The sequence below is a fragment of the Ambystoma mexicanum genome, chromosome 13 (genome assembly GCF_040938575.1).
Source record: "Ambystoma mexicanum isolate Mex_15411 chromosome 13, UKY_AmexF1_1, whole genome shotgun sequence".
NCBI classification, from domain to species: Eukaryota; Metazoa; Chordata; class Amphibia; order Caudata; family Ambystomatidae; genus Ambystoma; species Ambystoma mexicanum.
The window spans coordinates 809,791,048-809,817,844 of record NC_090938.1 but is presented as its reverse complement, the minus strand read 5'-3'; the positions used below and the strand labels follow the sequence as shown (position 1 = coordinate 809,817,844).

Genomic DNA, 26,797 nt, shown 5'->3' with positions numbered 1-26,797 from the left:
CAGGAACGCGGCTGGATCACTCAACAAGCGGCCGGTAGTGAAGTGAGCGGGCGCAGGGGCCCGACACCATGGGTTCGGGCCGGACATGGAATCACGGGAATGTTGCCCTGGGTTAAAGGAGGTTGGCCACCCTGCAGGTCCCCAGACCGCGTGGGGCAGTGGCATAATGTATGCATCTGCATTAGAGCAGGCTGGTAATTAATTCCATGGTGGGACGCCTTATCCAGGGAAAGCTATGCTGATTGCGGCACGGCATGACAGAGTGAGTGCCTGTGGGGGGCTGGCAGCACCCACAAGGTTATCATTGGCCCTTGGTTACAGGCAGCGTGGCAGGAGCATAGAGGGAAGCAATACCTGCCTGGGAATGTGATTATGCAGGTAAGAACTGATCAACGTATAATGCACCCCCCTACACAGGCATACTTTTGGCAGTACAGTGGGATGGCCAGTTAGCCCAAGGTTGTCTGGACATAGGTTTGTGGGCAGACAAGGAAATATAACGCCATGGTTTCAATTGAACGAGGGGGATGTTACAGTTTGGGCTGGGACAGTCCGGTGGGCCAAAGGTCGGTGCGCAAACTGGGTGGCAGTAGGTTATTGTTCTGGCCCCATTTCATCAGGGGAAGAGGACATCAGCAACAGTGGGGTCCCACAATTTGGCGAAACACTGTCATGGGGGACGGGCGAGCAATGCAGTATTCTGGCAGGCATCCGTAAAGGATTATTTCATGCGTACAGCCAGGTTTCAATTTGTATTGGGTCCCACTTTTATTTTCACCGGCGGGGCAACCCGTTAGCAACGAACTGAAGGTGTGCGGTCAAAGGAAATACAGAGGGCTGCAGCCGGTGGTTTAGCATGTGTAATTTTGGCGGCAGAGATACTACTGGATGGGGACAGTTTTAAACCGCAGCGCATTCACACGCAACTGAAAAATAGAGGGTTAAGTCTTTCAATTGGGATATAGTTTTCCCAGGCTGAGAGCTCCGGAGGGAGCACAATTCTTGCTAGGGGCAATGGCAACTGCCACAGGTTGCATAGGTTGGCCGTATTGCCGCTGTTGCTATAGGCAATGCTGGTCTAAGGCTGTCATGGTACGGGACAGCTTAAATCTGCCTGTCCACGGGTCAGGGACACGGTAAACTAATACCCTTCCTAGTCAGCACAATTGTAGTACGCCCGTAACAGGGGCATGCCAAAGGGAGACTGGTGGGCCGAGCTAGCATGAACCTCCCTCCCTCTCTCTTGGCCAGAGCCACATAACACAAGAAGCACCCGGTAGGTGGGGTAACTCTATAGGACAACCCCGGGTGGCAGGGCTGTGGCATCTAACACGTGTTTGGGTAAACCAGTACCTTTTTGATGAAGGTTAGGTGGAAGTTTTTGGGTGCCCACATTTTGGGGTAAAACAGGACCTTTGGTGCGATGGAAGGGTGAGGTGGAATGTGGTGGGCCCGGTTCGGTTCACAGCGGTTCAATTTGCCGCTGGAGTCAGGTCCTAATAATCAAAGTGGGGGGACTCATCGACAAACAATGGGAGGTGGACATCAGCAGTAATTAACAGGTCAAGGTCTAATAGTGTTTGGAAGACCTGAAAGGTGTGCATTTTTAACTCCCAGCGCGAAGGGTGTCGCACCTCTCGACTGCCGCCTCTTGGGAGCCTAACGGCAGGGGCTTCTGGTTGTAACAACAAGGGCCCAGCTTCCCCCAAAGAATGAAACGGCACTATCTCCGCCCACGGACACCTGCAAGAGCAGGGTAGGCACAGGCACAAAGGGTGGGAGAAGGGGGCCTACTGCAGACAGGGTGCAAATGAAGAGGGGGAAGCAGGTAACTCCTACAGGAGCAAGCAGAGGTGCCCCGGAGCATGCCCGCCTGGTTAAGGCGGAACAAGAGGGAAAGGGAAAATTGACATGCCACCTTGTTTCTCCCCACCAGCAGCAGCCCGTAGGAAAAAGAGAACGGTTTGGGTAGTAGGTCAGTCGTTTGTCTCAAGGGCAGGGACAAGCTGGCCGGCGGAACAGGAGAAGTTGACAGACAGCAAAATTTCAGATTGAGTGGCACGGGGTGCTGGGGAGGAAGTGGGGATAACTGCAAGGGCAGGTGCACAGATTGCGGGGGAAACAGCAAAAGCCGAACGTGTTGGTCATACACCTGAAAGGTAACGAACGACCTGACAAGCCTGGGAAGAAGGGCTCTGATGCGGGGCTCTCTAGAGGAGCTGGCAAGTCAATTGGGGGAAACAGAAATCATTGCAAAAGCCAGACATATTGGTTATCCAGTTGCGGGGTAACGATTTGACAAATGTGGGGAAGAGGGCATTGATGAAGGAAATGTTCTCTTTGCAGGAGCTAGCAGGTCAGCTGGGCGAAACAGAGATCGTCTGGTCGGAGATCATCCCAATGCCAGAATGGAGAGGTACGGAGAATCACGCAGCTGGAGAGAAGTCCAGGCGGAAGCTAAACCGTGTAATGGCAAAGTTCTGCGGGGGCAAGGGCTTTGGCCAGACCAGGCATGGCCTGATTGAGTTGAAGTCTCCAAAGTATTTTCTCAAGGATGGGGTGCACCTATCACCATTGGGCAATGGAAATGTAAGAAGAGGAGCAAAGGGGGAGCCACAGTGGGCGGCAACCCATTCATGGCGTGGCAGTGTTTGGCCGAACAAACACATGAGACAGACTCCGGATGAGCCAGGAGAAAGCCGGAGGGGTCTTCGCTCTTCTCTGGTCCAGCGTCCTTTGGGAGCCTAAGCGGCAGGGGCGTCTGGGAGGAACAACTAGGGCTCAGCTTCCCCCAAGGAAACGGCACTCTCCCCGCTCAGGAGCACCTGCAGGGGCAGGAGGGGCTCAGATGCAAGGTGGTGAGAGTTGGGCCTACTTTTGGACTCTTGGGGAAAGAAAGGGGGAAGCAGTTATTTGGGACACAGAGCAGTCGCCGCATCTTATGAGTGTTTTCCACAAATGTGTACAGTATGGTTTTGTGATATTGTGGAATAAATCTGCAGCCTTTTTATGCCAAAAACAAACAAGGTCTCATTCTCAGCTTTTCTGGGGGGAAAAGGAATGAGCTATGGTTATGTGTAGGATACAAATGGACAGATGCCAGGGTTATGAGACTGACACCACAAAGCCAAGCAGTAGAGAGAACAAAGAGTGGAGATAGAGAGAGAGAGAAAGAGAGAAAGAGAGCAAGCACACAGGCGGCAGGACAAGGAACACGAGACATCACGCAGCAGAGTGAGACAATGCCAGCGATGAGACACCACATGAGTGACACAGTATGGAGAGCAACAGCACACCAGAGACTCCAAAACAACAGCATCCAATGAGGAGAGACCGCAAAAGAGGCAAGAGACTGCAAAACAACAGCATCCTATGAGGGGAGACCGCAAGAGAGGCAAGAGACTGCAAAACAACACCATCCGATGAGGAGAAACTGCAAGAGAGGCAAGCCGTTAAAAGCTTAACATGACAAAGAAATAACTTAACAGAATCAATTAAAATTTTAAATATATATTTTATTCACACAAAAAGCTAACGGAGTATGTAAAAAGGTGAACATAAAATGCAATTTCACTCCTATTCTAAAAGGCGTGAGTGAATTCTGAGAAGTAACAGTCAAGCTAAATGTAAACAGCAGGGCTTGGCGTCGAAAGCACGTTTGCGTTGCTGGAACTACACTGACGCAATGTAAGGCCGTTAAAAAGGAGAAGGTGTGGAAGGTTACACGCACTTTATTCTACATTGAGGACGCCAGAACCTCAAGCCTCACATAAAGGACTACATGTCCCAAGAGCCCCTGTTCTTAACCGGCATAGTTCACACATCAAAACTAATTTCTATAAAGCCAGTAACTTCATGCAGAGGAAGAAGGCAGGTGCTGGGGCAACCATATGCCGGGCGGTCAAATGGGAATGCCACCTGGGCACCCACAACCAGTCACTGAGCACCGCAGGAGTATAACCACTCCCAGAAGAGATTTCAAGATGGCAGAGATGGAGATGGAACGCTGCATATCTATTCCTACCTAACCAGCAGGTGAGAATGGTACGCATTATATTAATACTTACTCAATACTGAAAGGCAGATAATGCCCTCAATGCCTAATTAGGGAGCCAACGGAAAAGAAGCCTATCAGGAGTCCCGAGACAGGGCCCCTGAATGAAAAACCAATCCTGGGCTGACTTACAAACACACCCACCGGCCCAGTTGCAGAAAAGCAGCCCGCAAGACTACAAAGGAGGACAAGCCGGAAGGAAGCACACATGCTACTCACCACTCCCTGAGTAGAAAGTGAGTCCGCTGCCTAAACCGTAGTAGCGTACCTGCTGGCGCCGGCCCAGCATAAGCTCTGCCAGATCTAAGATGCAGACCACAGTGCCTGGAGCCGTGGTGTACAGCAGGTGGGGACCACAGTGCCAGGAGCCGCGGTGTACAGTAGGCGGGGACCACAGTGCCAAGAGCCATGGTGTACAGCAGGTGGGTACCACAGTGCCGGGAACTGTGATGTACAGGAGGTGGGGACCACAGTGCTTGGAGCTGTGGTGCACACAAGGTGGGGACCACAGTGCAAGGAGCAGTGGTTTACAGGCAGTGTGGACCACAGTGTCGGGAGCCGTGGTGTACAGGAGGTGGGGAACACAGTGCCAGGAGCCGTGGTGCACAGGAGGTGGGGACCACAGTGCCAGAAGCAGTGGTTTACGGGAGGTGGCAACCACAGTGCCAGGAGCCGTGGTGTACAGGAGGTGGGGACCACAGTGCTGGGAGCCGTGGTGTACAGGAGGTGGGGATCACAGTTCAAGGAACAGTGGTTTACAGGTGGTGGGAACCACAGTGCTCGGAGTCATGGTGCCCAGGAGGTGGGGACCACAGTGCCAGGAACAGCGGTTTACAGGCAGTGGGGACCGCAGTGCCAGGAGCAGTGGTTTACAGGAGTTGGGGACCACAGTGCCAGGAGCCGTGGTGTACAGGAGTTGGGGACCACAGTGCTAGGAGCCGTGGAGTGTACAGGAGGCGGAGACCACAGTGCTAGGAGCCACGGTGTACAGGAGGTGGGGACCACAGCAGGGCTCCATGCCAACAATGTGAAAGGAGGTGGAAGGACTGGAGGCTGGTCGCCTCAAAGAGGATCTTAAGCTCCAAGAACCCTATGACATTGAGAGAACCCCGGAATAAGGGCTACAATATCCACTGCCTGACAAGTCCGCAGATTGAGGAGGGGGTGATAATGATCCGAGGCAGTGAAAGGCACATGTGAAGTGGAGGCAGTGAGAGGGGGCCACCAAGCAATCCCAAGGGAAGCTGCGAGTGCCCTCTCCAGATGAGAACCCCCACTGCGGAAAAGAAGTGAGAGTCGAAGGACTGTGGAGAGATGTAGATCAGAAGGAGGGTTGGCCAAGATATGGAACACTTGATTTGTTGAGGCATGGGGCGAGGCCAGAGGCTAAAGGACTTGTAAAGAAAACATTTCAACTGTTAGGTTTTGCCCCCCACGTTTGGATTTTGTTCATAGAATAGGGTGTCCTGGCACCCGACTTAAAAGAGTAACTATAACTCCTCTGGTCAAAAAGCCGGGCTTAGATCCGAAAGACCCCAGCAACCTACGCCCAATAACTAACTCCAATTTTGTACTGAAGATTCTGGACAAAATTGCCACGAATCAGCTACAACAACACGTGGAAAGGCTGAAAATGTTGCACACACAGCAATCGGGCTTTAGAACAGCCCATAGTACGGAGTCAGCTATGCTTGACCTACAATCCCACATGCTAGAGCTGATAGAACAGGGCAAGTCAGGGATGCTTATGCTGCTGGATCTTAGAGCAGCGTTCGATCAGAGGCTCTAGATAAAACCATAGGCTGCTCTCCTACAGCACTGGCTTGGATAGCGTCCTTCCTAAGTGATAGGAAGGCACGTATCCATTGCGGAGATACATTCTCAGAAGCAGCTCTCATCCTATTTGGAGTACCGCAGGGAGCCAGCCTGTCTCCTCTGCTTTTCAACATTTACATGCGTAGCCTATGTGAACTATTGGAAAGCATCGGTGTGTTTTTCACTAACTACGCCGATGATACTCAGCTGGTTTTTGAAATGACGGGAGACTACACTATAGACAGTGCGAAAATAGAAGAAGTCTATAAAATCATTGACATCTGGATGCAGAAGCACTGGATGTGTCTCAACTATAGCAAGACTGAGCTCATGATCTTTGGATCTCAGTATGCAAGATCTAAACTAGGAGATCAATATAGGGATTTCATGATAGAAGAAGCCAAAATCCCAGTCCTACCCCAAGTCAAAACACTAGGGATGTTGGTAGAAGCTCAGTGGGGGCCGAAGCACAAGTAAACTATCTACATAAAAACAACACATACTACTTGCGCTTGTTGAGAGCCATCAGACCTTATATAAGTGAAACAAACGCTGCAAACATCGCAAGAGCGATCATCTTATCCCGTCTGGATTACGGCAATGCGTTACTGGTGGGTGCCACCAAGAAAGAGTTGCAACAATGCCAGGTCATGCAAAATGAGGCCCTTCGCATTAAGAAAATTAAATATGGAAAACACATATCGGCTGCAAGGAAAGATCTTCATTGGCTCAGAATTGAAGAGAGAGTCTATTTCAAGGCCGTGACTATTGTCCACAGATGCCTACATGGCAAGGTGCCAAGATACTTTAAAGAGAAATTCTCACTCTACATACCTAGGAGAAACCTGAGATCAGCCGACATAGGCCTCCTGGTCATCCCTAGGATGAAACGAGCAGCAGGTGGTGGCAGAGCTTTTCCGTTCAGAGCAGCTAACTTTTGGAATAGCCTCCCAGGGAATCTAAGACTCGAAGGAAATTATAGCAAGTTCAGGAAATTACTGAAAACTCACCTATTTCAATAGCCTCCTGACATTCCAGGGTCTTCCCTAGGTATACATATGATTACCTGTCCTTCTTGAACTGTCCTAGGTTTTTACCGTTTCTCTATGCTACTTTCTTCTCAGGTTCTCTCCGCGCACTGATGCCTGCGGGCTGTCGGCGCGTTATAAACACATAGAAATAGAAAACATAGAAATAGGGTCAAGGACTAGTCACGGGAGGTTTAAGATTTCATCAGAGCCAACACCTGAGGGTGCAGGGAGAGCCTGACGAGCCCCACTTTGCATGGCTACATTTTCCTAATAAAGTACAACATAATAACGTAAGAGCAATGAAAGGCAGCTGTGCTTCTCCTGGAAGCAAGAAAGTGCAAAGGAAATCAAGGATCATGCAACAAGCACAAGAGGGACTTTGGCGTTCTCCCAGCTGGTGGTCCCAAGGAGGATTCCTTGGCTAGCGTTCACATCTGAGGCAAAGGATAGGTCGCAGGAGACCCCAAAGCTGGTGTCCTTGTTTAGCTCCGGCAACAGTCACAAGTCACACCCCTCTGGTGATTGTGTCAACTGGAGCTTCTTTTCCAAGTTTCTGCATCTGTAACAAAGAGATCAAAGATCAGACATTTCTACAGGAAGAGAAGTGACCTTAGCAGGAAGATCCAGACGCCGACTCAAACTGCGCGTTTCCAGCCAGAAACTCTACTGGCGAGGCAGATTTCAAGGAACAGTGACCACTAAAGGAAAGGTTACCACCAGCAAGGTCAATATGCTCATCTGTTACACATGTTCACACCCACCAACCTTTGGGAACGCAGGGAGGTTAACTTTGCCTTTTAGCTAGAGACAATGCATTTGTGCAATTACTTTTCTAGGAGAAATGGGTACTCGATAATGGAGAAATTACCTAACAGAGGAGTAGTCTCCCCTGAGAGAAGGGAGAGTAGGCATGTATGCAAACGTTCACCAGTACAGAATCTCCAAACATTCAGACTCTTTAGAATCCGAGTGAAGGCAGCAGAGTGGGAAGAACCATGTTCCTCTTGGAGCAAAATAGCACCTGTCACTGGAGCCCGGCAGGTAGTCTTTTTACCTGCACGCTGTGCTAGTTTCTGGAACAATGCGCCTGGCTTTGGTCGCATGGCTTCTAGGATTTTTGAGACATTTGTTGAAATACTTACACGTTTTTGTGGATGTCCCCCGTCTTTATCTTCAATCTCTTCCCGTTAAGTCTGTTTTTTTTCTCAGAAGTTTTATAAGCTGTCTCTACGGTTACCAGGGAAGCTATTTGTTAAGGCTGGTGCTTTTTGAGGCCAGCTGTCTACTCACACATTGACATCAGGTCTCTGTGCCCTAACAGAAATATCTAACATCAAAGACACTAATCAGCAGACTAGAGGGCATTCTGATCAATACCAGATCCATCGCAAAAAATATTCACAACATTTATGAAGTTATCTAGTCCCTGATATCCTCTTCATCACTGAAACCTGGTTCTCCCAAAACGTTTGGCCCATTGCACACGAAGCCTTCCCTCCAGGCTACAATCTTATTGTGCATAACAGGACGAGCAGGGCAGGTGGCACTGCCATCCTCCACAACCTTGGAGGAACAAGCCTGCAACAGACATATGTCAGCTCAACCTCTCGCACACTCACAGCTTCCTTCTCATACAGAGACCCTCAGGATACAATAGATGCTTTGCAGAATCCCTTAATGACTCCTTAGCAGCCATAACCGTCTCCCATACCTGCATCACAATACTAGAGGACTTCAATATCTGGTTCGACATCCCACATAACCCTATGCCACGATCCCTACTGGACAGCCTGGAAACCCTAGATGGAACACAACTAGTTTCAGGTCCTACGCACTCTGCAGGTCACACCCTTGATGCATTCTTTAGCTCACTGGACTGACCACACAGCCATCTTCTTCAATCTTTCCACGATGGGCCCGCCACGGCAACCCGGGGACACTTATCCACTCCCGCCTGTGGAAGAAAGTCAAAGTAACTGCTGACCTGGCAGATTCCTCACTGGCCTCCCTGACCTCCACACCCCTCCATTCCAGTCATATCTCCATCCCCCACTTTGATCTTTGGCTCTCTTAAGCACTCGGCCCCCTCACCCCACTCAGATCTTTCTCTAGTAGACAAGACCTCTCCCCCAAATGGCTCACCAATGCCCTAAAAATTCTTAAATCTCAGAACCACATCCTTGAACCCAGATGGCATGCAAACCCTTCGCCATCAAACAGATTAGCCTCATCGCCCAGCTCAAGGCTTACCGGGCAGAAATATGCAAGGACAAAAACCCTAATACTGGAATATTCACCAACGTGCCTAACACCTCAAGGGAACACCACAAGCTTATCTCAAAATTCTCTTCACCAGCATGCACCGCCTTCACTACCATCCACACCCAAACCCTCTGCGACTCCCGCTCACACCACTTCCACAACATAGCCCTACAAAAGAAACAACACCATTGTCTCTAAAATAGTATTGCTCACCCCTCGACCTCAATAGGGACATCAGTATCGCCTTCCAACCTCCTGCTCTTCGCATCCTCTCTCCCACCCTGAATTTCTCAAACTACTAACAAACGGCCGTGCCTCACGATCCCCTGGAGACCTCTGCCGCCCGCTTTACAAGAAGAAATCCTGACATCCACCTCTGCCAGCGGCTTCGCCAGATCCATCGTCAACACATCTCTCATTTCTGGCATTTTCCCAGCAGAATTAAAAACCTCCTACATCAAGCCCCTGCTCAAAAAGACCACCCTCGACCCCCTTGTCCTGACCAATTACAGACCCATCTCAAACAACCGATTTATAGCTAGACCAACCGAACGAGCGTCATCCTCACAAGTAGGCCATTTCACAAAGTCCAACCAGATCCTCGACCCCACCCAATCTGACTTCAGACCTCTACGAGGAACTGAATCCTGCCTTGTTTCCATCTGGGGTGATCTTAAAAGACACTCAGACTCAGAAGGCTGCGCCGCCCTAATCCTACTCGAACAATGGGTCGTCCTTCGATACCGACACCACTGACCCCCCCACCCTCACGGATAGACTTCACTCTACCCCACCCTCATGGATAGACTTCACTCTCTCGGCATCAGGGACTCTGTTCAGAAGTGGATATCCTCCTTCCTCTGCAACTGATCCCAATGAGTACACTTGCCTCCTTTCTGCTAGACCTCCCGTCCAGTGGCCCACGGAGTGCCGCAGGGTGCCTCTCTCTCCACACCGCGCTTTCACCTCTACCTGTGCCCCCTTCCCACACTCATTCAATCCACGGCCTAACCTGCTAGAATTATGCAGACGACACCAAAATCGTCTTAAAAATCCTATGGACCACTCCGCCACCTCCCCTGATCTTGCAACATGTCTCTCAGAAATCGAGCATTGGATATTTGTCAACCAATTCGTACTCCACCCAGGAAAAACTGAGTCCATGCTCTGTGGGAAGACCTGCCTCTTTCCCCAACCAACCCCATGGCCACCCTCCATAGGCCTACGGCTCACCTCCTCCAACACAATAAAAAACCCAGGATGCATTATGGACGCTGACCTGACCCTATCACATCACATCAACTCTGAGACAAAAAGCTGCTGCATACACATTTGCATTCTCTGCTGCCATTTTGCCTACCTGACCTTCCCTCACAGATCATAGAGTCTCTGCAATTGACGCTATCATCCTTTCACGCTTAGACTATGCTAACACCATATACTTGGGAGTCACCATATCACAGCTGAAAAAACTCCAACCGGTACAAAACCCGAGAGGCTCCTCCTAGCCCTAGAGAACAATCTCACCCACCCTCCGGGTCCTTCACTGGCTTCCGATCAGCTACAATCCACCTTCACGGCAATGTGCATCACCCACTGAGCACTCCACAACACAGGACCGGAATACTTGCAGCATCAACTTACACAATGCAGGCCTAATAAAAACCTCAGATCAGGCGCAGCACTTCTCGTCATTCTGTTGACAAAGTCAACAAGAATAGGGGGTTCCTCTTTCTCAGTCCAAGCACCCACCATCTGGAACTCGATCCTTTTAACCATCGTTCGCATAGAAGATCACCTCGCCTTCAGGAAGGCTCGCGGAACCTGGCTCTTCCCTTCAACAGCCTGACAGACTCAGCCCTTCTCCTGGATTAATGATTACTCAGCCCCTGGTGGGAAGGCTGGGGCCCTGAAGAGTCGACAAGGGTTGGTCATATCCCCACTCCCCTTCCCCCCATTGAATGCATCCCAGCCTAGCCTTTATGACAAGCTCTGCAAGATCTTTTACAGCCAGGTGTCAGTCTCTCTCTTCAATGGAAGGTAAAAGCACACTATCACAAAGAAACATAACCGTATCCTGCATGGGCACGCCCCACTCACCTGCACACCTCTCAATCAACACTATTCCATTACACCCAAAACATGCATCACCTTATCCAATAGAATACACCTGAGACCCATGCAAAATGTGGACCAGCCATTCACATAATAAGACCCCTCTGACTATCCCACTCCCCTGACAATTTGTCATGGCACCCATCTCTCTCCTGATAACTAGCCACTCCCTACCGACTTTCGTGATGGCTTAAAATGTGTGGTGTAAATTCAGCCCTAGAGTGAAAAGGTCACGTAAGGGCACTATTGTGAGTGTGAAGCTGGCTTATGTTGAGACCCATTGAAATATGCAGGCCAGTTCAGAATATTGTTTTCCAACGTAAGGCCTAGTGTAGGAACAAAAATGTGCCTCTTTCAACTTCACCAAAGTGGACAGGCATTCACGTAAAAGGAGAGTGTGCATTAGAGCTGAAAACTGCAGAATGTGCCCAGTGCAGCTCAAAAGAGATGCTTTGCTGCAAATGCTGTTTTCATGAACTGTGAAAAGCCACCATTTGGCTGAGAATGACAGATAGCAGCATGTTACACTGGAGTTATGCAACACAAGACTGTGATCTGGAAATTTAAGTGAAGCCAAGCACTTTGCATTTGTCACGAAGAAAAACACAGACTTTTCAACATTCAAAATGACATAAAGGAGAGGCCTACTTGTTGTAGAAGTGAACACTGGTTTCCTATGTTAACTGCGGCCCATATGTGAATAATACTGAAAGTGAGACTCATATCTGTACAAAAATTATATTAAAGAAAGACTTTATTCATTGACAGCAGGCCTAAATGCAATACAAAATGGTACATCTTAAACACATTGGGCCCCATTACGGGTCTGGTGGTAGCCGTGCCTGTAACAAAGGCACGGCTGCCGTCGGACCTGTGATTTTACCGTCACCTACGAATGGGCAATTACTGGGTCACGCCGAGGTCGGCGGACCCGGTAATTGCCCATTCGCGGGTGCCGGCAATAAGGCCACATAGGGCTGAATGGGAATTGGGAGCTCGGATGCACCGGCACCGTTCACAACGGTGCCGGTGCATCCACGAGTTGTGCTCGCGGGTGCCTTTCATTCCGCCAGGGCAGACCTGGCAGAATTAAAGGCACCCGCGAGCACAACTCGTAGTATGGCAGTATGGTAGCAATGGTGCCAGTAGCGATACCGGCGCCATTGTTGCTTTACCGCCATACTTGTAATGAGGCCCATTGTGTTTATGTAAAATGCTATCCTTTCAGAATTATGGATGCAGCTTGTTTTCCCCACTGAACTGAAAGATCTCTGCCTCTGAAACTTTGACCTCAAGACCTTTGGGCTGGGCCAACCAAGAAAATAGGTCTGGTTTTCAGGTTAAAATTCAAAGAAATAAAAAGGTAGATCAAAATTATGGAAGGTCCAGATAATGCAGCCAACAGAAATGACCCCAATAAATTGCCTCTCAGAGTCCCTAATGGATCTTCAAAAGACTGTGTAGAAACAGGCACTGCTGACAAGCAGATGTTCAGGTCACATGTTTCTGAGGAAAACAGAACCGTGTGGATTGACTTGGAATATGAAACTATGACTTTCCATATGAATGCATTGCCATTGAAATAACATGCAATGCTATTTCATTCATAACAGGAGAACTGTACATCGTGATGGGTTCATTCCAGGCTCATTCCGAAAGTCATAAGAGGCCTATCAGTTCTATGTATCTCTTAATGTTATGCGATGTATATAATTTGAGTTAGGACGAAAACCATGATACTGGCTTTCTCATAATTCAGAGGAACTTGGAAGTTGATGAGCTGATCTGACAGAAAAATTAGTGTGGGTTTTGTGAAGTTTGATGTTAATAAATATTTCAGCTTATGATTAAACCACAAAAAATGATGACTTCCCACAGGAAGGTCGTGCCGCGATCAAAGTAGTGGCCCCAGATCTGTCATAAAGCACAGAATACAGAAATATACACTTGGTTGTAGTTATCTGAAAATTGCAGAAAGTTGTCATGTTGTGAATTTCTGATGAACAAGAAGGTAACTTAAATGTCATTTTGAAATTATACATTTCCCTCCTCCCCTTATCATCCATAATCCTGACCTCCTAAACTCCTTGTCCTATCAGCTGGCAGTGGGCGTATTGGTGGGAGGAAGAGAGATGTCCAATCCCAAGCATGGGAATATTCATATTTTTGGATGTGTCATAAATACTATATAATAGCATTACCTGATGAACAAGGGACAAAACAGAGGACTTGCAAGAGAAATAAGGAGAGCTGCCAAAAACCATTGTGGTAGCACCTTGCCAGTTGAACAAAGCTAAACCAAGGTCTACCTAGAAGGAGAGATGAAAGGATACCCTGGAACATGCTGGGGACCTTTGCTTGGTAACCTGGTAGCCCCATCTGAGAAAGGCATTTGGCTGGAGGGACCTTGCTGTGAATAGAGGCCTGAGGTGTGAGCTGCCTACCAGAAAAGGGTCCTAAAATCTGGCTGGCCTCCTGAGCTGAGAATAGAAACCTCCTATGTGAGTAGATATATCCCAAACCTATCAATTGTGGGGGGAAGCTATCTGCCTTAATCTTTTCCATTTAATTGTGCGTGGAGTGGGCAAAACTGTGTAGACCCTGGCCATATTTGACTAAAAATATAACTTAATTAATTCCCCTATAGAAAAACACCATATCCATTTTAAACTGTGAAAAAGTGTGAGGGGAATCTGTCTGTTTTAACCTATTCCTTTTGGGGGGGGGAGGTAAAAGCGTGTATACCATTATCTTATTTAACTAAACATATAATTTAATTAATTCCTGTAGGGTCATTTATCATGGGGTGATGTTTTTGTCAAAATTCGAAATTGACAAAGATGACCACAGTGCATAGTTAGTCTTTAATGTAATTGGGTAACCCTGCTGTTCATATGAATGTGCCAGTTTCCCCAAAACGAAAATCCCAACCCCCTGCATTCCCTTTGAAAACAAATTGGGCCTCATTCCAAGTAGGGCGCAAAGGGATACCGGGCACCGGTAAGGACATTGGTGCCGGTAATCCCTTTGCGCCCTATTCCGAGGTCCCTTAGCGGGTCCCTCCTTTAATGCCTGGTCTGACCAGGCGTTATGGACAGGACCTGCTAAGGGACTTCAGAGCTAATAACGGTACCGCAAATTGCGGTACCGTTATTAGCTACTTCCCCATTCCCATTGAGCCCTATGGGGGCTCAAGTGGGAATGGGGAATGGATTTTTCAATGGGTACTTACCGGTCCCGCAAAGGTCGGACTACACCGGTAAGTCCCCATTGAACCAGGTCGGAGTCGGGACCGGTATGGGAGGTAGTCATGGCGCAAATAGTGCCATGACTACCACCATACTCGGAATGAGGCCCATTGTCCCTATACACATTTTCCCTTTCATTCCTATTTCCCAAACCCTGCCTTTCATTTGAATGTGGTGTGTGCCCAAACAAATGTTCCCATTGATTCTATTTCCCAAACCCTGCTGTATAGGGGTGCCAACCCCCCAAACACCTCAAAGTAGTATAGATAATATAAGAGGCAGATCAAATGGTTCTATTATTGATTAAATATAAGGATATATCATGAATAAGAGATATGAAGTGAGAAATGCTTAAATAAATAAATAATGGCTCCCTGAAGGATTAATACAGTGGCAGACAGAGATATATTTCAAAATGGATGCCTCAAGCACAAAATGGTGTCTAGTGTTAAGGCCAGGTGTGGAAGCCCCGACTCATGCTGATAAGCAACAGAGACCGACACATGAAATGGTCTTTGGCAGCATCTCGCAGTGAGATAATTAAGTCTGGGAGGTTAAACTTGGAGCTTAGCAGGAAAAACAGACAAGATTGATGATGAAGTTAGACAAGGCAAGGGAAACCTGGGCACATTTATCTATGTTATTAATAAGAACTGCACACTGTGCTTTCTGTAGACCAATTTGACAAGACCAGATGCATTATTTGCCATCATTTAATAGAGGTTATTCGTTTATCCACGGTATAATGTACTTAACTGACTTGGCAAGACTTCGAAAAGTAGACATTGAATTGACAGTAATGTGATGAAATTGTTTCTGGCAGGAGTTGAAGAATGTCATAAATGTGTGTAGCTGGGTCTAAAATAAGGTTATCAGTTTGTGCATCAGAAAAAATTGTTAATACTAATTATGACTAATTTGGGCTTACTGTACACAAGACTATAAAAGCAGGTTGAAGGCAGAATGTTGCTGAGTGCTTTTCCAGAATGTGTCTTGTAACTGCATCTAATAAAGACTGCTGTGGAAAACTCCTGGCGCCTGACTTTCTCTTGGCTCAGTCTCAGAGAATTGTTCACAGATGCCAGAGCTTGAGAGGGGAAGAAGGCCCAGAGTTCACTGCCTTTCAAATAAAAAGTCAAATCAAATTTCCAAGAAATTTCACTTCCTGAATCTTGCCTTCAAAACTAAAGGGGTCACCTCTAACTGATGCCTGGGGGATGGGTACTGAGAGAAAAGGGCATTGTAATAAATAAACCTATGACGGTGTGTTTTTAAAGTTGTTGCAATTGGAAGTATTTTAAAGAATACATGTGGTCCTATTGATGCAAACACGTTTCATAAGTGGTGATTGTGTTGTGCCACAGAGATGATGGTTTGTATGATTGTAGAGAACTTACTATCAATTGTGCAAACATAAAATAAATAGAAACTATTATTTCTATACACCGGCCTGGTTCCTGACTTATTGGTGAGACAGGGGGTATCAGTTGAGTGGTATTATACAGGTTGGAGACCTAATCAAATTAGAATCTGCTAAGCGCTTTGTTGTGCGACACCTAGATTGGGGGGGGGGGACTCCCCGAGTTGAGAGTGACTGTCCAATAAACCGTGACAAATTGCACACATGCCTTTTAGAAATAATTTTTTCACCTCTTATATCTCTGAGTATGGTTTTCTGAAGGGCGTTCAACCCCACAGCGCTTCGAGGCCATACCATTGGCAGTAGGCGCTAGATAAGTCCTATATAACATAAGTGCAACATAAGTATCTGTTCTTTGGGCCTTAGTATCTGTGAACACACAATTCTTGCGGCTCTCTGAGTGATACTTGAATTGAAATGCATGGCTCTGGTTGTAATAATGTACAGTACAGTTGATCTGACCCAGTCCTTGTATTGCACAACTTACCCTGTCATTTATAAACCACATGCATCTACTAGCACAGCCACAGCTTGTCTTCACCATCCACGACTTCCCCATGGCCACGTTCTACACCTGAACAAGCAGAGGTCCTTACCTTTAAATACGTAATTGAAAGTCAAATGCCACTACCTCTGGGGCACTACCACAAAGAGCCCTCCCCCCCAGCTTCACCCACAGCCACCAGCTCTTCAGATACACACTTGCTTCCACCACCTCAAACAGTTCTTCTAAACATGCACACAACCCCTCTTCTCTACAATCTCACTCCTCAAAGGACTTGGCCTTGCTTGGCTTGGTGCCTGCAAAGTAAAGTATGCAACTGCAAATCTCAGTACAGTCCCAAAGAGGCACTGTTTCGATCACCCGCAGGAACATTATTATGACCTCTACCTATCCCCTGCTGTTAGGGAGAATTCTCTTACAATGTTAATTTCCCAAAGCTAGTGAGTCCCCCAGCAGCTTTGCTGGACTTTTGGGGTTTGTTTTTTCTCCTGCTAAGAGTGAGACTCTTTTCCTCACACTCTTAGACATGATTTGAGGTATGTCTTTGACTCTTTGTGTGCTTATGGGCTATGGGGTCTTTTACTCCATAGGGTATCATCTTTTTACATGTGTGTTACACAGCACCCTCAGTGCAGTAACACAGGGGGGTCACGGTGACCCCAAACATAGATTCCATACCCTGGGACTGACTACTGTCTCCCAGGGTATGGAAAGTCACCATTCACTTTACTGGTCCAAAATTGTGAACACAACCAGTACAAACCATCACATTGTGGAAGTACTGGAAGGGGTTAATTCGATTGCCCCAGGGTCTGTTTTCAAGGGGGCACTGTGCAGTCCTCCCTTGTCGAGTTTCTGGCTGGTGGCAGTGGTTACCACGCGAAATATTCCACCGGAATATTTCCTATGGGATTTTCCCATTGATTTTAAATGCACCACTTTTTGGTGCAATGTTAAAGATACCGCTGGTTTATTTATTTAATATGAAATCAACGGTTGGGTCTTTTTGCCAGATCTCTTTTCTAAAATGGCGTTTGTGTCCGTCTCTGTAACTCTAACCAAGGTCGAGTCCTTTGTTCCACTTTTTGGCGGGCTTCTCCACAGAAGCCCTCCAAATGGTGTCACTCTGTCTGGGTTCCCCAGGATGTGTGGGGAGGGGAATTGGCACCCTGGACTGCATTGCCTTAGCAACCCAAGTCACACTCTATTCTGATTGGCCTAGTGGTGAGCAGCCCAGCTCACCACTTAGCATGTGTGAGTGACAGCTAAGCTGTTGAATGGGGGGTTTTCTGCATAAAAGCAGAGCCTTTGGGACTGGAACTTCAGAAGTCACCACAGGACCTAAGAATCCGAAGAGGGAAGAAGCTGAGCCATCTGCAACAACGACACCACCGGTGGAGCCCTGCTGCAACAAACTCACCACTTTCCCAACGACAAGAGAAGATCTTCTGCTGGACGAGTCTTCTTCCTTTGAGCTGGTGGGATCAACCAGTTCACCCCTTTCTCCTTCCAAAGACGTCTCTTGGTCGAATCGCCTGTGCCAAGCACCCCGGCCACCGGATAGCCAAGCATCACCACTTTGACCGCGAATAAAAGCAAAGCACCTTTTAACCAACAAACTCCGCGGCCGGTTTCATCCCTAGCCAGTGCAACAACTCCAAGTTTCCTCCTCGATGAGATCCTCTCTTCCCCTGGTCGAAACAATGAATTGCAACCACTGCCAGGAACAACTGCCACCGCTGGAGCTTCCTCTCTCTTTAAGGTACTGTGTTCTACCTGACCTCCCTTTCCACGGATTGCTAAAGGTGACCTTTAAATCCTTGGCTTTCCAACTTGGGGTGGCCCCAGACCTTTTAACTTTACTTCTTGAATCACCCCAACCTCTTTTGGACATTCTGCAAAGACTTTTAGTGAATTTTAAACTGTGTGATCTTGGGCACATTTCGCTTTGCTCCATTTAAAGTGGGCCTGGCCTATGAATTTTGGCTCTACAGTGTATACTGCCTTTACTCCCTTGCTTTGAACTTCTAAACGTGTTGGGAACTGTTTTATTTTTATGCCCGGCCTTTTTCTTTCCATTTAACTTAACTATTGGAGTGACATCTAGGTTACGCGCTCACATCTCTTTTAACAAATAGTGGTGTTTTAACTCTGACTTGTCTAATAGTTATCAAGGCAGGTGTCTATACTTTACCTGACTGTTTTAACTTACTTTTGATTTAGAGTGCTAGTGTATTTCCTAAAGTGTGTTTTAAATAAACAATTATATACTTTTGATACAAAGCTCTGGTCAGTGTTTGTTTGTTCTACTGTGTTTTTAGCCCTATTGTGTATACTCTATATACTGCCCTACTCTTCTTGAGAGAAGTCTGACTGCTCAGCCACAGCTACCAGGTAAATCTGGGTGGTGCAGACTGCTACCAATTGGGTTTACTGCTTACTCCTGTAGTCTTAGGCCCTCATTCTGAATCAGGCGTTAAGGGGTTTACGGCGCCGTAAACGGCGCCGACCCTTAACGCCTGATTACAAGGTTCCCTTTGCGGGATGGCTTTTAACGGCTGCTTTTTTGCAGCCGTTAAAATCCATGCTGCAAAGGGACCTTGGCGATAATTACGGCACCGTAATTTACGGTGCCGTAATTATCGCCTTTCCCCATTCCCATTATGCCCTATGGGGCGAAAATGGGAATGGGGAAGGGTAAAATGGCAAATGGGGATTTACCGCCCCACTCACCTTGGAATGGGACGGTAAATCCGCCAACCACCATGGCGTAAACATAGTTTACGCCATGGTGGTAAGGGTACGACCCAGGCGGTAACTTACCGCCTGGGTCGTAATGAGGGCCTTAATCTTTTTGCAGTGTTCCCCAAGGGAACTGCACAGGAGTCTGCCTAACACTGGTGTACAGCGGTGGGATTTGTGTTGAGTATACATTGTAGAGTGCTTCTAATACTTAAGTGCAACTAACCACAAAGCTTAGCACTAGAACATTTTATTTTCTAACATGGAAAGTTACAGCCAGGAGTCCCTTTCCTCAAAAACGGCCGATTTAAACATTTTGGACGAGGTGTTGGATAAAAAATTAACCCCCGGTTCTAGATAAAATAGGGGCCCTAAAAACTCATTGAGTACCACACTCTGTATTATGCATGACCTAATAAGAGGCCTAAAACTAAAAAAATACATTTTAGAAATTAAAGATCTTGTCACAGAACGAAAAGGTTCAATAGTAAATGGGACTGTGGTAGGAAGATCAATTCCTCCACTGCCAATTACTAATAACAATCAACATGTGGGTGGAACGGTAGGTCAGAAGCCTTTAGTCTCTGCCCATTTAACCCATATCCCTGTATGCCAGAGTGCACCTCCTTCGGAGGGGCCCATAGGGAAGGGCAATAGGGGCCCCACTGTGGTCTCTCCCGTGGGGTCTCACAAGATTCTAAAAGATAGTGGTCCCTCCTGTGAGCAAATAGTGCTTAATTTACCCCCAGAGGCCGCTCCCTTGGTTGGAGTAATCACAGGACTACCATGTTTGGACCCTGGTGGGGTAGAATCTACCACTTCTCTCCTAAATAAAACGGCACAATGGATAAACACGCGCCTTTCGGGGATGAAGGTGAACCCCAGAGGCATTCCTATGGCTAGAAGGGTTTCATGGGTGGGGAAGGAATCAAAATGGGTAGAGGAGAACTGTTTAGTTTATTTATTTGTAAAGCGCTACCGAGCCCTCGGGTAACTGGGTGCTAATTCTTTCAGTTCAACAGTGGTCACAGATTGTTGCACATACAAGCATGTAAGTAAAATACATTCCAGTGTAGTTCGTAGGACCTGGTTACAGTGTGGTCCAGTGAACAGCATATTGGATTAGGTAAGCCGGGTTACAGTATGGTTTGCCGCAGACATGATATACAATTGCGTGAGGAGGCATATACTGGGTAGTGTATCACATGCAGAGGTAAGGTAATGGGCCCATTGGGTATAGCTAAGTACCTTAACCTGATTATTGTTGGGCGCTGAGCAGTTCCTTGACTTTTGCTCTGAATGACCAAAATGAGGTGTCGGCTCTTATTGTCATGGGGATTGCATTCCACTGTTTGGCTGCCTGTACAGTGAAACTTGCTCCCCCAGCTGTTTTTAGGTTAAACTTAGATATATTGAGTTGGTGAAGGTAAGGTGATCTGGTTGGTCTGGTGGAATTCTGCCTCATGTATTTGGCTGAAAGGTAGCGTGGTGCCGTCAGGTATAGGCATTTATGAGTAATGACCAACGTCCGTAGTTTAATTCTGTCACGGATGGGGAGCCAGTGTGTTTCCTTTCTGAGTGAGGAAATGTGGGCCTTGCATGGAAGATTAAGAGCACAGCGGAGGGCATTATTTTGGATTATCTGTAGTCTATTCAGGTTGTTGTTAGTGGAGCCAAGAAAAAGAGTATTACAATAGTCCAGTTTGGATAGTATGAGGGCTCTGGCCAAGGTAAGGTGGCTGTTGGTGGATAGGAATGGTTTACAGGCATTAATGAGTTTGTTGGTATAGGCTGTGGCTGAAATAGTGGCGTTGATTTGCTTTTTCAGAGAAAGTGTTGAGTCTAAGTACACCCCCAGTATTTTGACTTCTTTTGACACTTTTATGATGTTGCCGTCAATAGTAAAGGATTGGTATCTGGGATCCAGTTTATTGAGGCGGGCCTGTGATCCGACAATAAGTAGTTCTGTCTTATCATCATTTAAGCAGAGGCTGTGGGTGGCTATCCATGCTTGGATCTCTAGGTAGATCTCGTTCAGTTTAGCAACATCCTTGTCGTAGTTCCCCGTGAGGTCAATGAGGACCTGGGTGTCGTCTGCATAATTAGTATATGTGACACCCAGGTTGTCAAGGCGATCAAAGAGGAGCTTGGTAAAGATGTTGTAAAGTGTGTGGTCGTCTCTATGACAGCTCCAGCCATGCTTGATTATGTGGTTACTTTTATAAACCCAGAGTGGCGGTCCTGTAGAAGCCACACCCAAAATTGCACCCTTTTCCCCTTCGTTACCTTTAACCCTGCAAACCCCTTTTCATCTGCATTACGGAATACTATCAAAACTTCAAATCTGCGAGGGGTTTATGAGGGCATGGGGGGTGGGAGTCTGAATGTACTAAAGAACCCTGAGGCTGCTGTAGATTTGACAAACCCCTATAAGGTCCTGGGGGAAATTGAGGAACTGGATTGACCTGTTGCTTTGGGGGATGTTGCCCAGTATAGGGCGAGGCCCAGAAAAGGATGTGAGGACTGGCAAAACTCGTTTGGTAATAGTCCAGTGTCAATACACACAGCCATGTCCTTCCTATGCTGGAATAAAGCAGGAGCCACTACTAAGCTCTCTCAGAATGTGATAGTCCCAGCTTTGCAGGAATATGATATAATATTCCTTCAGGAGACATGGGCTCTCTCCCACCTATGTTTGGATGGCTTTGTTTCGAAATGTGTTCCAGCTAAAAAAGGTGGGCCTTGGCACTGTTATGGTGGTCTTGCTATTTTGTTGAAAACTTCATTAAACTTAACCTTAAAGGTCAGAGAAACAAAAAATGTGAATATACAGTGCATCAGTGCACGGCCTGAGCAGGGCCAACCAATGACCTTGGTGAACTTTTATAATAGCCCACGCATTTCTAATCAAGGGTGCCCAGGGGCATTGAGAGACCTTGTTGATTCACAGTGTCTAGCTAATGGAAGTCAAGCTTCGCTCTTAATTTTGGGTGGTGATTTTAATGCTAAGATGGGCTTTGGGATAATGCCAGAGAAGATTGATCCTGGGGAAGTCTACGCATATGGGATAGCCCTCGCTCAAATGGTAGACAAAAGAAGGTGTGCAAGGGGATTGCAGTTCAGCAAGTGGTTCCTGGAGTGGGGTATTCGCTCGCTGAATGGCCATGTTGGCGTAGATCAACCTGGGAAGCCAACCTTTTATGGCCCCCAAGGGACATCCACAATTGACTACTTTGTATCTATGCAAAGGATTGGTATCTAATAAAGGAGTTTGAGGTGGTTGTGAAATTATTCAGCGATCACCATCCGCTGAGGTTGGTATAAAGAGTTGACCCGACAGTGGCCGTACATATTAATCTGCCACAACTGGACCATTGTGAAATTAACCCATTGTGTAAGCGCCGAGTAAAATGGGCCAAGATGGACACTAAGGCTACACAATCTATGGTTTGTGAGTCTAATTTAGAGGAAATCGCCATGATTCTCTCAAATGGGTCATGCTCTAATGCAATCTCCCTGGCCTCACATAAAATATGGAGGTCAGTCTGATGCCTTCCAACAGGACTTTAGAAAGGGGAGAATGAACACTCAGACTTGGTACGGCGAACCAGGCGCACAGCACAGGATAACCTCAAAAGAACTTTACATGCAAAAGATAGTTCGAGGAGGGAGATAATTAGTGCCCGGGTGCAGTATAAAAATATCCTGGCAAAAAGGAAGAATTATTTAGAAGAGCTTGCTTGGGCAGAACTCATCCAGGCCGTACAGCTAAGAGACTCTAAACAAATTCTGGGAGTTTGTGGCTGATGGGCTCCCTTACAAAAGAACAAGGACCCATAAAGAGAACAATGTAAGTGCAAAGGCATGGTCCAACCATTTTAATTCCCTATATAAAGCGGATCCCCCCACCACATATTTGGGGTACAGAGGCACGACTATGCGACTAACCCTAAAGGAGGTAGAGGTCACAGTAAATAGGCAACTCCACAACTGAGCCCCTGGCCCGGATGCCATTCCAGCTGATATTTTTCGCGATGAGGTGAGTGTGTGGGCCCCATTGCTGACTAATTGTTTTAATGCCTTTTTGTTTTGGAACTTGGTGTTTATCCAGCCTCTTGGCGACAAGCAATAGTATACCCAATTTTCAAGAAGGGTGATCCAGGCAGCCTTCTTTCTTATAGACCAATATCTTTGTTGGATACTTCTTTTAAAATCTTCGGTCGGGCTGTTCTGGAACGGCTTGAACAGTGGATCTCTGATTCAGGGGTACTCGCAAAGATACAATATGGTTTTCGCCCCGGTCTGGGGACTCGAGACCAGATTCTGAACTTGTATTTAGTGGGTGCAACATCAATATTTGTCAGGGGGGGAACCACTGTACCTGGCATTCATGGACCTGAGCACAGCGTTTGATAAGGTGGATAGGGCTGTGCTCTGGGCCGTGCTCAGGTCCATGGGCTGCACGGAGGACCTGGTGAAAGTTCTCTAGGTCATTCACGAAAACACCTCGCCATGTGTCCGATTTGGAGACCAGGGTCAATTCACAGCCTTCTTTGAAACTTTTCTGGGTGTCCGTCAGAGCTGTGTGGTGGCCCCGGTATTATTTGCCCTTTATATAAATGGAGTATATCAGGCTTTGGTTGAGACCTATGCAGATTTTATTAGGATAGCGGGAGTCCCGCTCTCAGTATTGGGCTATGCGGACGATAGGGTTTTAATTGCCCGCACTCCCATTGCTTTGCAATGTCTGTTGGATACTTATACACTATTTATGTCCAAACACAAACTGGCAGTGAACTCCAAAGAATCGGCAGTCATGGCCTGTAGGAGTACAGGGGGGAAACAACTTAAGATGCACACGATTTGGAGTGGTGGAGAGCCTATACCGAGTTTGTTTTAGTGAAAACTGGCGGGGGCTTGGCCATGTAGATAAACAATGTTTGGGGATGAGGCAGGCTCTTGCGGGCTTGTCTCGATTCCAAAAGAATTGTTTAGGGCAACCCATTAATCTAATCCTCGAAGTATATATAGCTCAAACTAAAACGGCTACTAATTATGGGCCCACATTATGGGGCATGGAAAAAATTACTAATATTTAAAATGTGGAGAATACCTTTCTGAAAAAAACAGTCTGCACCAAATTACGGTACACTTTTGGAATTGGGGTGCCCGTACATTGGGGATGAGTGGTTGTTGGCCTCTTTGTTGCATTGGCTGCCGATATGGTCAAAGCCGAAAGCTACGCTCACGCATATGAGTGTAAGAGCACTGGTGACTAGCTCAGCTAAACATAAAATTCTGTGGCTCTCCTACATTCAGAAATGTATTACCCAGTTAAACTGGGAGAGCCTGTTATGTCCATCAATACCTTTGTCTTCTTAGTCTGTGAGAAAATATAAGCGACTTTATAATGCTATCCTTGTGTCAAACAGGGAAACCGTTGCTCTGGGGATCCCTGCAGACAGAAGGCATATTGTTTTAACCACTACAGAGGGCATTTAGTCGTACCTGCTTCATAGTCACAAGCCTTCAGACCGATGGGCCTTGACACGACCCCGAACCAAACATTGGTCACAGAATGAACGGCCCGTAACTTGTCCATGCTGTCAGTGGCCCAAGGAGGACCGACTGCATTTTATCTTGTTCTGTCTGTCTTATATGGATTTGAGAAGAAAATCTTTATTCCCATTGCTTAAAAACGCAGGCATTATCCAGGCCAGACCGGCTTTATGCTATTTGCTATCAGCTGCCACGATGCCAGTGGCTTGGGGTTCTGTGGACTATTTGAGAAAAGCATGGTACTGGCGGAACAAATTGAACCCCTGCAATCTGACAGAACATTGCTAAATTCCAAGAATACTTAAGAACGTTACTGGTACTGGTGGATATTATCCTTACTGTAACTTGACCATACACATGCACTTTTTATCTGTCTTTTAATTGGGTATTTCCTTCGTTTTTTATTGTCTTGTATGTGATAATGTCTTTTTTAACAAAATGTATTGTATTGATTCTATATTTTATTCTGCAAGTGTTGTTTATGGATATTTCTTATCTGAATAAACTTATTTGATGATGATTATGGATAAACCCTAGTGGCAGAATCCCAGCCTCCTGCTTGGTCTCATGTGGAATCCTGGAAGTCCTCGTAGTCAAGGCAGGTCTCCTGGGAGCTGATCCGAATGGATAACCCCAGTGGCAGAATCACAGCCTCCTGCTTGGTCTCATGTGGAATCCTGGAAGTCCTCGTAGTCAAGGCAGGCCTCCGGGGAGCTGATCCGAATGGATAAACCCTAGTGGCAGAATCCCAGCCTCCTGCTTGGTCTCATGTGGAATCCTGGAAGTCCTCGTAGTCAAGGCAGGCTTCCGGGGAGCTGATCCGAATGGATAAACCCTAGTGGCAGAATCCCAGCCTCCTGCTTGGTCTCATGTGGAATCCTGGAAGTCCTCGTAGTCAAGGCAGGCCTCCGGGGAGCTGATCCGAATGGATAACCCCAGTGGCAGAATCCCAGCTTCCTGCTTGGTCTCATGTGGAATCCTGGAAGTCCTCGTAGTCAAGGCAGGCCTCCGGGGAGCTGATCCAAATGGATAAACCCTTAGTGGCAGAATCCCAGCCTCATGCTTGGCCTCATGTGGAATCCTGGAAGTCCTCGTAGTCAAGGCAGGCCTCCGGGGAGCTGATCCGATGGATACATTCTAGTGGCAGAATCCCAGCCTCCTGCTTGGTCTCATGTGGAATCCTGGAAGTCCTCGTAGTCAAGGCAGGCTTCCGGTGAGCTGATCCGATGGATAAACTCTAGTGGCAGAATCCCAGCCTCCTGCTTGGTCTCATGTGGAATCCTGGAAGTCCTCGTAGCCAAGGCAGGCCTCCGGGGAGCTGATCCGAAAGGATAAACTCTAGTGGCAGAATCCCAGCCTCCTGCTTGGTCTCATGTGGAATCCTGGAAGTCCTCGTAGTCAAGGCAGGCTTCCGGTGAGCTGATCCGAATGGATAACCCCAGTGGCAGAATCCCAGCCTCCTGCTTGGTCTCATGTGGAATCCTGGAAGTCCTCGTAGTCAAGGCAGGCTTCCGGGGAACTGACCCGAATGGATAAACTCTAGTGGCAGAATCCCAGCCTCCTGCTTGGTCTCATGTGGAATCCTGGAAGTCCTCGTAGCCAAGGCAGGCCTCCGGGGAGCTGATCCGAATGGATAACCCAGTGGCAGAATCCCAGCCTCCTGCTTGGTCTCATGTGGAATCCTGGAAGTCGACGTAGTCAAGGCAGGCTTCCGGTGAGCTGATCCGATGGATAAACTCTAGTGGCAGAATCCCAGCCTCCTGCTTGGTCTCATGTGGAATCCTGGAAGTCCTCGTAGTCAAGGCAGGCTTCCGGGGAACTGATCCGAATGGATAACCCCAGTGGCAGAATCCCAGCCTCCTGCTTGGTCTCATGTGGAATCCTGGAAGTCCTCGTAGTCAAGGCAGGCCTCCGGGGAGCTGATCCGAATGGATAAACTCTAGTGGCAGAATCCCAGCCTTCTGCTTGGTCTCATGTGGAATCCTGGAAGTCCTCGTAGTCAAGGCAGGCCTCCGGCGAGCAGATCCGAATGGATAAACTCTAGTG

At 47.5% G+C, this 26,797-nt stretch overlaps 1 protein-coding gene across 1 annotated transcript in view; it reads right to left on the bottom strand.

The window, feature by feature from the left end:
- Positions 1–3,494: 3,494 nt before the first annotated feature.
- The window catches only part of LOC138522042 (BOLA class I histocompatibility antigen, alpha chain BL3-7-like), a 268,613-nt gene continuing 245,310 nt past the window's right edge, over positions 3,495–26,797 (bottom strand). The window contains exon 7 of the mRNA XM_069635266.1: positions 3,495–7,459. The gene's annotated coding sequence lies outside the window, so the exon portion shown is untranslated. The remainder of the gene's footprint in view (positions 7,460–26,797) is intronic.